Source organism: Carcharodon carcharias, chromosome 23, assembly GCF_017639515.1.
Source record: "Carcharodon carcharias isolate sCarCar2 chromosome 23, sCarCar2.pri, whole genome shotgun sequence".
Taxonomy (NCBI): domain Eukaryota; kingdom Metazoa; phylum Chordata; class Chondrichthyes; order Lamniformes; family Lamnidae; genus Carcharodon; species Carcharodon carcharias.
The window spans coordinates 6,202,858-6,215,816 of record NC_054489.1 but is presented as its reverse complement, the minus strand read 5'-3'; positions in this window follow the sequence as shown (position 1 = coordinate 6,215,816).

The following is a 12,959-nucleotide window of genomic DNA, read 5'->3' as shown; positions in this document are numbered from 1 at the left end:
GCAGAAAAGGCGGCAGCTAATTTGAGCGCAGCAAACTCCCACGCACAGCAACGTGACAATGACCAGATAATTTGCTTTAGTGATGTTGATGGAGGGATAGTTACTGACCAGGTGATAACTCCCATGCCCGTCTTCTAATTAGTGCCATGGGATCTTTTACATCCACATGAGACACCGATGGGGCCTCTGTTTAGTGTCTCATTAGAAAGACGGCACCTCCGACAGTGCAGTACTCCTTCATGGGAGTATCAGCCTTGATTTTGAGTTTACATTGTGTATAATCTGCTATATACCGATAGCATATCGACTATGGGATGATCACTGTGCCTAAATAATGTTTCGCTCACAACCCAGGCAAAGTATGAACATTGCGTAGACGAGTGTTGTTCAATAAACTCGCCACTCACCACGTGGAGTGAATCAGCCACACATGCGCTGAATCAATTCTGTTCAGTTTTTGGAGCCACACAATGCAGAATTGTGCTAAAGTTGCACCGATGGATATGAGTATGGGTGTCACTCGTCCATCACGAAGTGAGCAAGGAAGAATCAAACACGTTGCTGTTAAATAAGAGTCGCAAATCGTTTTTAGACCGTGACTATGTTTATCAGAATATCGTTCAGATGCCGGGCCTCTGGTGACCTGGAAGCTGAAGGGCCACTTGCTCAATGAACCAAGTAAAATAGTTTCCTTCTCTGTTTCCATTCTCTCTGGCTGCCTCTAAATGATGATGCCTTAGATCTTCAGGCTGTTCTTGTGTGGTGCTGTGAAAGCAGGGTTGGCCTTTGGAAGGACAGTGGGTCAATTGCTCTCGAAATTTTCTTGGCAATCTAGTGAGACAGCGAATGAATAACTTGGTTTTGTTTAGCTAGTAGTTGGCAGGTTTCGCAAAATAGTTGAGGTGTGTGAGCGACCCAACAGCGCTACATGGCTGCCAGTAAGAGTTTAAATGTGCAGTTTTGACAAGATGGGGCCATGCAGCAACAACCAAATGTTTTCAGCCTTCATCTTAATATTTTTGTTGAAATGAGCAATTGAAAGCAATATCGACCTGATTTCTATTTCATTCTTTCTTGGGCTATGAGCCACGCGGGCATGGCTAGCATTTGTTGCCCACCCTAACTGTCCTTGAGAAGGTGATGGTGAACTGCTGCCGTTCATGTAGTCTACGTACATCCATGGTGCTATTAGGAAGGGAGTTTCAGGTTTTTGACCCAGCGACAGTGAAGTAACGGAATTACAGATCTAAGTCAGGGTGATGTGCGGCTTGGAGTGGAACTTGCAGGATGCTGTGTTCCCAACGTGCCTGCTGCCCTTGCACTTCTAAATGACAGAGATCGCGGGTTTGGAAGGTACTGTCGAAGTTGGCGAGTTGCTGCAATGCCACTATACACTGGTGGTGGAAGGAGCAAATGTTTAAGGTGTTGGGTGGGTGGCTGATCAAGTAGGCTCTTTGAAAAAATATCGTTCATGGGATGTGGCTCGGTCAACATTTATTGCCCATTGCTGTGGGTTTGGAGTCACATGTAGGCCAGACCAGGTAAGGACAGCAGATTTCCTTCCCTAAAGGACATTAGTGAACCATGTGGGCTTTTATGACAATCAGCAATGGTGTTGTGGTTAGTATCAGACTTCTAATTCCAGATTTTTATTGAATTCAAATTTCACCATCTGCCATGGTGGGATTCGAATCCGCGACCGCAGAGATTATGCTGGATCGTTGGAATACTAGTTCAGTGACAATACCACTACGTCGCTACCGCTTGAGTGTTGTTGGGTCTACACTCATCCAGGCATTGGAGCGTATTCCTTCATATCCCTGACTTGGACCTTCTAGATGATGAACAGGCTTTGGGGAGTCAGGACGTGAGTTATTTGCTTCAGGATTCCTAGCCTCTGAACTGCGCTTGTAGCCATAGTATTTATATGGCTGGTCTAATTAAGTTTCAGGTCAATGGCAACCCCCCAGGATGTTGATAGTGGGGGATTCAGCAACGATAATGCTGTTGAATGTTAAGGGGAGCTGGTTAAGTTCTCTTGTTGGAGATGGCCATTGCCTGGCACTTGTGTGATGCTAACGTTACTTGCCAATTATCAGCCCAAGCCTGAATGTTGTCCGGGTCTTGCTGCATATGGACGCAAACAGCTTCAGTATCTGAAGAATCACTAATGTTACTGAAGACTAGTTAATCATCAGCGAATATCTCCACTTCTGACATCATAATGGGAGGAATGTCTATGATGAAGCACTGTGTTGATGATGTGTTGATGACATACTTGTCCAAGTCAATGCCGTTGCGTAATTCACCAGCCTTTTTGTATATTGAAACGTTTCCCAAGGGATAGGAAGTTACCCCGAGAGACTCCTGCAGCCATGTACTGGGACTGAGATGATTTGCATTCAACAACCACCGTCATCTTCCAGTGTACTAGGTGAGACTCCAAACAATGGAGAGTTTCTCCCGATTTCCATTGACTCCAGTTTTGCTAGGGCTCCTTGCTGCTCGGTGTTAAGGGCAGCCATTCCCACCTTCCCTCTGGAAGTCAGCTCTTTTTTATTCTTGTTTCGATCAAAATTCGAATGAGGTTAGCCGGAACGAAAGAGATTACAGGAGGCTGGTCACGAACCAATGGTCTATTAAATGTCCAGATGCTGAGTTCGGACATGGCAGGTGACAGAAAGTAAGGAAGGCAAGAATCGGAACACAGAAACCAACATAGAGATTTATCAATTCTTGCCCCTCCCTGAGTCTCTTAAGATATCAATTCTGATAAAATAGAGGTAATTTACACTCTTGAAGAAATATGTTTATTTTTAAATAAATTGGAGCACATTGCCAGAAAAAGAACACTTCAGATGAAGGATTATCGCCATCCTTAGAGACTGTGCACAGCAGGCTTACTTTGCGGAATAGTTGTATTGCAAAACCCTACTGAACCTCTTCTCCTGGCTCGCAGTGAGTGTATCAGTCTTGATTGCTGATGGATTAAAATCCCGATCTTATTTTCGAAATATTGTGTATTTGTTTTAATGATATTGCATTTTACTTTGCATCACGTGGCCAATATGGTGGTCTGATCACCCCAGCTTTGGCGAACGTCAAAATCCTATTGGACAACAGTGCTCAAAGACAGATCAATATGCAGGAGCTAGATGATTCGGTATAGGTCAATTTCGCTGAATGTACATAACCTACGCTGCGACCATTGCCTTTAAACAGGACTTGTCAATTTCGTGCAACTATGCAGTGCCTACAGTTTGCAGTCTGTGCTATGCCCAATGTTTGTCATTTGTCCATTCTCTATAAAGTCCCTTATGTCAAGTGTGTATTTGGTATCTTCTTATTCAAGTGATTTAATTTACTCTGCGCTACCATCACCTTCATAAAATGAGCTGATGTGTACACACGTATCTAATTGTGTCTCAATGAGCTACACCTATTCGATGTAAGCTGTTCTGTTCATTGTGTCTAGCCGTCATGATAATTGCGCATAACAGTTTTGTTTTGTTGAATACATCTGCCATATAATTTTTTCTTCCGTAAATGTGTATAAATTATTATGAGATGTTGTGCCAATTAGAACATATTTTCTTAAAAAAAGCCAAGGCGAATGCCCAATATTTCAGGTGTGCGATATGCCGTAAAGAATAGGAGAGAGAGAGGGAATGGGTTTAACACCTTCCAAAAAGTATCACAGGCCAAATACCAAGAAACCTTCGCTTCTGCTGTAAAATTTTAAGAGGACAAATTTTCCTGGGGCTGTCTTCCGCTGGTATGTTCTAATTTCGATGGAACAGCACCGGAAAAAAAAAGGTTTATTCTGTCAAAGTTACGGCGGAAGAGCAGGAAAACGCATTTGATTCGAAGTCGCGATAAATTAAAAAACTGTGCTTAGACAAGGCAGTGTTTGGGATTTTGAATCACGGGTAAAGAGGCTGAGGAAGACGGGCGAGTAGTTCTAGTTAGTTTGCACGAACTTCGAGTTTGCTCTCTTGCCTACTTGGAAATTAATTAATTCGGATTCAGTTTTCACTATCTCGCACGGGGGTAATTCCGGAAAAGCGAATTAGCGCTAAATGCGCTGATAGAAATGGTCAATCTCCGTAATATTTCCAGTCAAGTGCGCACTTCCAGTAAGTTAATAGCCGTTATGATAATGCGCATAATCGCTTTATTTTATTGTGTTCAGCTGTCATTTAATTTTTGTCATCTGTCATGTAATTGCAGACTTTCAGAGCTGTTAAGCGACTCATTATCTTTTGTCCAGTGTACAAACTTTTCCACAATTACAACAAAATGTATATCATTAAGGGATTTTTGAAATGAATATCTCACTCTGACTTCTTGCAGTTTAATAACATATCATGGCAAGCAGATTATTTATGAAAACTGATGACGGACAAGGCAAGAGGACCTTCGCACCAGATTCTTTATAAAGTCAATTGATACAGCGAGAATGTGCTTTTTAGTTTCGAAATAACAGAACGTTTATGGTAAGGAAATATTTCATCCTGTATACAAACAGTTGACATAAAAGCATAAATGCAGTGGAAACAGATGATAGAGTATTTTCTTTTTCTGTTTTTACTTTTACGATGGCAAATTAAGAGTAGGTCCAATAAATTAACAGCTGGATTTTAAATTTAAGGTCTCAAAGAACGTGTCACTTAACTGGTTGGATTTTAAAATCATACTTCGTACCGATCAGCAGAACCTAATTTTGGATAGCAAATTGTTTCAGTTTTAAACCTCAAACGACCTTATGTTCTGGGCACCAATCTCTGCTGTAGACGAGATGCCAATTTTTCAGGTAATGTTTGAAATGACTCAGCAAATTATTGCATTTTAATCTCAATGTCGCCCCCGTTTACACGTCAACAACACAAGCAACCGTATTCGCTCATTTTGATAAACTCGTATTAAATCCAAACCAAATGAGATGCACCATAGAATTTACTTGCACTGTGAGCGCTTTCTTGCAGTTTTTAAATAATAATTTTCTGTTATTCGCACGGATTGCGGAGTTCGCAGGTTTCCTTTTTTTTACAAGTGTAAATGATTCAATATCGAATATTTTTACGACAGTAATGTTGTGTAATGATTCTGCGTTTCCAGAACGCATGTAAACTCAAATATCGACCAAAAAAATCTTCCTGTTGAGTTGCAGCATGTCTGTGCTAATGAGCGCACAGGTCAGCAGGTTTTGTCAGACTGTGTCACAAAGAGGGGAATGGATAGTCGCAGTAAGAAAGAATGAAAATGAGAATATATGAAAGTGACATTTGCTCCTGGGGGGCGGGGCGGGGGGGGGGCGTGGTGGGTGCTTGGGGGGCTGGTTGGAAGACATGACTTCGCTTCTTCTACTAAATTCGCATGGTTAATAGAAAGAATGGTTTTTAAAGGGGAAATCAGCTTCGGGAATGTGTTTTCTCTTCCCAAGCATAACTAAATCCATATTTATACAGGAGTGACATATCTGGCCCTTAAAAATCATGATTTTGCTTTTATGAAAATTCTAGTCAGTTCTATCAAAACAATCGTGTTAAACGTAACAGACCATCTTGCTTACAGAGTAACATGCGCTCCGATTGTTATTTTTATTATTGTTGTCATTCCGACTTGGAAACATATTGGCCGTTCTTTCACTGTCCGGAGTCAGAACCCTGGAACTCTCCCCCTAAGAGCACTTACATCACAGCGACTATAGCGGTTCAAGAATGTGGCTCACCGCCATCTTCTCAAGGGCAGTTAGAGGTGATAATATGTGCTGGTCTTGCCAACGACTTTCAAATCGCAAGGATTAAAAAAAGCCATCCCCTACCCGGTTGTCACGCACTGCGTCATCCCCAGCCTCTTAAAGATGGAATAAGGAAGCCCATGTAATAGCAACAATAGTTAATGGTGCGTTTTGTATGGCAAATTAGCAACAATGAACCTTTTCGTAGTACAATGCAGCGATTCGACATGAAGTTCTGGAGTCCTGGTCAGACCTCCCCTGTTTGAGTCCTGCTATATTCTATACGGACTCCAAGCCCGAGGTTGAATGGTTTTCTTATGCACAAATATTGATTCCAATGACTAGCGCACCTTTACATTTACTTTAGCGGAATGTCACAATGCACTTCACAAATGTGTGGGGTACCTCTCAAGAATGTCAAAAGTGAAGGCTGACATAAACCATCCAGTTCGAGGGGTAGGTCATAAGGAATCTGTCGAAGGCGAACAAGGTTGTTGGGTTCAGGTTGGAAAATTCCAGCGTGCAGACCCAACGTCTGCCATTGATTGTGGAGGGAGTAGGAAGAACACTCATAATCGCTCTGAGTGGGGAGAGGGGAAGGTTCTAGCAGGGATGAAGGCTGTGGATGGGGAGGTCCTGGAGGGATTGTAAAAGAAGAAGATTTTGTAGCAGATGTGCGGCGAGAAGGTGGTGGTGTGGAACAACGAGGACGGGATGATGGGAAGTCAAGGCTTGAGCTACAGGCTTGAAATGTTCTCCAGCCATGTTCCTGTATCGTCCACGGGATCCCACGTTTAACTGATCTACATGCTGTGTTCGCTCATACAGGTCTGGTTGATAGAATTATTTACAGACAACCTCACCTGGCCCCCAATCCAATATCACAATTTCGATGTTTGCTGCATTGTCCTGTAATCTTTAAAGAGTAAAATCAGTCGTTGTATTTAAGAACATAAGAACTAAGAGCTGGAGTAGACCATACTGCCCTTCGAACCTGCTAAGCCATTCAACAAGATCGTGGAGGAACTTCTACATGAACCTTACTTTTCCGCTCTATCCCTTGATTCCCTTAATGCACACTAATCTATCAACAACAACAATTCATATTTATATAATGGCTTCAACGTAAGGTAACGTCCCAAGACACCTCACAGGAGCATTATAAAACAATACTTGTCACTTAGGTCAGATGACCAGAAGCTTGGTGAACAGATGGGGTTCAAGTATGTCTGAAAGGAGGAAAGCGAGACCGAGAAGCGGGGAGGTTTACCGAGGGCTAATCCGGGGATTATGGTTTAGGCAACTGAAGGCATGGTCACCAATGGTGGAACAATTAAAATTAGGGATACACAAAAGACAAGAGTTAGAGGAGCGCAGGTCTTTAGGAGAGTTGTGGGGTTGGAAGAGATTGTAGAGATAGTAAGCTGCAAGGCCAAGGAGGGGCTTGGAACCAAGAATAAGAATTTTAAAATCAAGACGTTGCTTCACTGGGAGCCCATGTAGGTCAGTGAGGACAGTGATAGGGTTAAGAAGTGGGCGGCAGCGTTTTGGGCGGCCTCAAGTTTACTGGAGGGTGGAATGTGGGAGAGCAGCCAGGGAGGGCGCTAGAATAAAAACAAAAATGCTGGAAATACTCAGCAGGTCAAATAGCATCTGTGGAGAGAGAAACAGAATTAACGTTTCAGGTCGAGGTGGCCGTTGATCAGAACTGAAGAAAGATAGAAATGTTAAGGGATTTCAATCCAGTGGAAGGAATGGGAAAGGTCAGTGATAGGGTGCAGGGCAGCAGAGGTTAAATGACAGAAGATTTCACGATGCAACAGGCGAAGAGAGTGGTAATGGGTATAGTAAAGAAACATAAGTTGTGCCCAGATAACGCCCCAGTGGTCATCTCGACCTGAAACTCTTTTCTCTCCTTAGATGCTGCCTGGGCTGCTGAGTATTTCCAGCAATTTTTGCTTTGCTTTTATTTCAGATTTCCCGGACCCACAGTGCTTTGCTTCTGTATTAATGCGTTGGAATAGTCGACCTCAAGCAGTCAATCACTCGATCAATATTGAATGTACTCATCGACTGAGCATCTATATCCTACTGAGCTAGGGAATTCCAAAAATTACACAATGCTCGGAGTGAAGAAATTGCTCCTTACACTGAGAATAATCTCTCTAGCACCAGAATTTCCAACCAGGGAAAACAACATCTCAACACCTACCCTGTCAAGCCCTCTAAATAGTTTATATGTTTGAATTTAGTCATTGCTTAGTGTTAATTGATAGTTGATGGTTTGTGTGATTTGTCGGTGTGTGCTGCAGTTATCTGATAGACACGCTGATAGATGCAAATGCATCCCCAGCGGGTCAAGTAAAAATTACCAATAACTAAAAAAGGTTAAACTGAATCAAGAGGTGGGGCGGGCGAGGCGGAAATTACCCTGTTCTCTGTGCAGCGATTTGGGGAATAGAGCCGTGAAACTTAGCTCCCGTCGGTATTCCGTGTAAAGTCGGCCTTTGCAATTCGCTACATGGGCCACCCCAAAAAATTAAGCAAAGCAGAAATGATGATTACTCAGTGGGTCCTAGCCGTTCAATTAAATAACTCAAACTGGACGATAGGCAAAGGGACTTTATGCTTGGACTGGCCCATACAACCCCCCCCCCCCCCCCCACCTCCCCCCATCCCCTGCCTTTTTGTTGGGCAGAGAAGCTGCTGACTTGTTTTTAACCGTTAAAGATACCCCGCAGTGCAGTGTATAAATGTAAGGATTTATGCCGCGTTCATCCAAATATAACTGGACGCGAATGTGATCCTTTTACTAGAGTCCATCTGTCTTTTGAAAGGGAGTAATGCAAACCGCATGAACTCGAGAAAGGAATTCGTTTAGAGACGTAACAAACTGCGCAAAAACACCAGGCGAGATTCTCCGCAACATTTAGATTTTATGGGCAGTGCTATAAGAAGGCGCAATATAATCATCATGATTAATAGACCGCAGCGCATTAGATGGAACCTGTCCGGTTGGACAGGTGGGAGCTGGATTGAATTGAGAAAATACCGTAAATGCCTACGACAGGTCACTTAATGAAAAATGTAGAGATGACTTGTGGAGTTTGCTTTACACCCATCCTAGAGTTGTGGCAGAAACCCGGAGTTAGTTAGCAACAACACGATTCAGAATGAATAAGATTTCAAATCGGTCTCTATGTAGTTGTCACTCAGCAGCCAGCGACTCTCTGCCCATGATGGGGAGGGGTGATGGGGGAGGCTCTGGGGCGCGGAATGAAGCGACCTGATGTTTAGTGTGGGTACAGGGCTTTGCAGGGACTTTGACCTTGTCTAGGGCGTTAGTGCAGAACTGACTCCCAAGGAAAGCAGAGTGAAATTCCTTTCATAAGAAGTCCCACTCCAATGTGCTCCAGTTGTGCGCTAGTTCGAGATTAATTTTGGCCATGATTGCAGCCTGAGTGTGAAGGGAAACCGCTTTGTAGCAGCGCTACAGTTGCATTGTAAAACCATCCTTGCTTGGCAATCAACCAGACTCTGACTGACTCTGACTCTACAACTTTGGCGTGGTATTGGAGTCCTGTTGTCGCATTGTTTAACTCTGCGTTCGTTTTTGTATTACACAAAGACGCAACATAAATACAAATAGTTTCTCCACGAACAGGGAGCCAGGCCGGTGATCTGATTCCATATTGACACCAGGGGCTTCAAAGCGAAGGGGTGGGGGTGGGCTTCTTCAAACTGAAATGACTAGCCCTTAGAAAAATGTAACTGTAATTTTTATCCCTGCAGCAACCGAAGATGGATTGGCTCCCAGGTGATTGTGTGTAAGCGCACGGTAAAATGACCTATTCACCATTTCACCAAAATTAACGGGAAGGGGAATTGAATGTGCTTGCAATGAGGCTGTACAAAACTGCCAGAGCAATTCTTCCCTTGTTCATGAATTTTAGAATTAGAACATAAGAAATGGAAGCAGGTGTGGGCCATACTCCGCTGTTCAATAAATTATGGATAATCCCTTATACCAAATCCACCTTCCCATTCTATCCCCGTATCCCCGGATTCCCTTTGGGCCCAAAAAATCTATTGATCTCAGTCTTGAATGCAGTCAATGACTGAGCATCTGAATTGATAACCATGTTGCCATTTAGGACCACTGGAAATGTGAAAGATGAAGTAGACGTTCTGATATAAAGAATAGACAAGCAATTTAGATGTCAAAATAGATCTAAATCAAGTAAATATTGATCCCGATGTGTAGTAGAAACTAGAGAAATATCTGTTTTCGCTATTATGAGAACATTCAATTTGAACGAAAGCTGCTTGATTCACTCCTAGGGCTCGGGTTAACCGTGGTTAACTAATCATTCCGCCGCCAATTGGATGAAGCAGCCCATATCTTCGTCAGTTATAACACATGCTCACTGGGCTATCAGCGCGGGAGAATTAAAGATCATAAACTTTTGTGGAATTCATTCAAAATGTGTGTGTTATGCGCTACAGTAAAATGATGTAGAGAAATATTGCTGACTTCCTTCAAGGCAAAAGAAAAACACCTTACAGTTTCTTTTTTCTCTTCTTCCCCTGGTTGGGGAGTATTGCGTAAGGGGACATAACATTTAAATCACAGCCGGACACTCAGGAGATAAGTTAGGAAACAATTTTCTCGCAAAGGGAGACAGAAGTGTAAAACCCACTTACACACAAAAAAAGCAGTGGATCCTAACGCAATTTGTTTTAGATCTGAAATCGATCGAATGTTGCTAGACGAAATATGAGAGGATAAGGAGCCAAGACAAGTGGGTGGAGTTAAGGAGCAGATCAACCATGATCTCATTGAATGGTGGAACAGGCTTGAAGCTTTGAATGTTTCTACGTTTTAGTTCTTTCATGTTACATCAGATGGGCAGTAATTGCCGTGTCTGGTTAAGGCAATTATATTACATACCTTTGTTGATACAACGAATTAAAGGTCACCAAAACATGAGTTTTTCACATAAGCCTAAGTAGAAGAAAACGATGCTGCACATTACAATGGCAGAATTTAAATTATTCAGGCTCTGATACATGAATTTGGATAAAAGTGTTTTGGGGTAGGGGTCAAAAATGACTACATTAGCCTGACACTGAGTAACATTACGGTCAGTTTCTGCCATTTGTTGCCACGTTTTGTTATCAAAATGCTTTGTTTAAAAGCTTAAAGTTGAAGTAAGAATAATAGTTGCAGTTTTTAAAAAATGCAACCATGATATTGAAACCTTGTTTACAGGGGAGTTAAAATGGGACAATCGCATTGCGACCTGTCGTGAATAATGCGTACCTAACCAAATGTGCTTGTTACCTTTCAAGTCGCTAACCGTATTTATTTGCAGGTGGAATAAAGTACTTTATCTAAATTAATCATGAAATTATCATCCACTGCACGTAGGCCTCAAAAGCTACGAGGTATTGATTTCGTGTCCGGACTGGTCTAAACAAAAAACAAGTATTCCAAGCCAAACATTAAAATCCCACCAGCCCGCAGAACACAGCTTGAATCGACGAAAGAATAGTTCTTAGCAGTAAAACTATTGTTGAATATTTCCGCAACATCCAAAATTGTGCACACTCTCCATAGTTGACTATCAAGGCTAAAAAGGTTAAAAACAAGATGGACAAAGGAACTATATATATGTATATATATATATATACATATCTTATATATATAATATATAACTACTATTTATTTAAAGGGCAATGCATAACATTAAACCAAAGATATAACAAATCAACATTATTGATCGACTATATTAGATGTTAGTCTATGTAATAAAGGGGGCTCCGTCCAAATATACACATCCATTTTTTCATAAGTTTCTGCTGCCGCCAATCATCATCTACTAGAGATTTGTTATAGCTCAGAAGTTGGTCTGTTTCCTGAAGTAATTGCATATTTTCGATTATTGCCTCCGTTTGTGTCATTTTTTTTTATTCCACGAGATAAATACTTTGCAGTCTCATTTTGCAATGGAGATTCTGAAACTAGGGGTCGTAGAGAAAAATGTGCAGGGATATGGGGGGAGGCTGGGGAGTGGTATATTGTCCCTCCGAGAGCCAGCACAGATGCAACTCACCGAATGGCCTCCTTTGTGCTGTAACTATTCTGTGATTCTGTATTCCTTACTAAGATAAGCAAGTAAAGTGCCCCTTTTGACGAATTCTTGCAATGTCTTCCTTCACTGTCACTGGGTCAAAATCCTGGAACTCCCTCCTTAACGGCACTGTGGGTGTACTCACACCACTTGGACTGCAACGGTTCAAGAAGGCAGCTCACCACCACCTTCTCAAGGGTACTTAGGGATGGGCAATAAATGCTGGCCTGGCCATGAAAGAATAAACAAATCTTTAACAGACAGATAAGGGGGTTAACATTAAATAATTTTCTCCTACAAGGTATCCCAGTAGATGTGAACTTCCTTGGGGCATTTCTGACAGATGAGATGTGACGCTATATAAATTCTTGATAACATGTTTTGCTGTAATAACACCAAGATTATTTTACTTCACTTCTGCAATTGCACATTGCCTAATTGACAAATCCATTACCCTAATATTTTATTTAAGATCAAGCATAAGTATTTTTATGTAATCGTTTTGAAATAATTTCCAAATACCGCCATTTGAAAACTAATATATGGACAAACAGTGAATTAAACAATACCTAAATGTGGTATTCAAACGCGAATATATCCTGAGAACAGTCTTAAAATTATACAAGAGGAAAGAGTTTTTTACCGGCATATTGTCAACCGTGTTTTAGTCTTTTAAGCAACTTATTTGCTTCTATTCGGTCTGTACTAAAATACTTACAACCCGTTTTAACAATAAAGATAAAATTTAACCTCTCCAAGTAGATTCGAAGGAGTGTGCCAAAAAGTTTAAATTGTCTACAAGGATTTTTCTTTTCATATTAAAACAATAAATCCCAAAGCAGCCTTACACCAAGCGCCAAGATTGTCTTCATCTTTAAATAAAAAATAATCAGCTGTAATATCCTGAACGGTTAAAAATACGCGTTAAAAATGTTACTGAAGTAAAAGCCACTCTAACTACAGGATATTACTTCCCAGACGAGCAGAATATTCAGTAATAATTAGACCTTACACCCACAAAATCGAATCCATGCGATATGGCGTTTGGCACATCTGTCCCCTACTGCCAAAGGTTTGCACAGAAC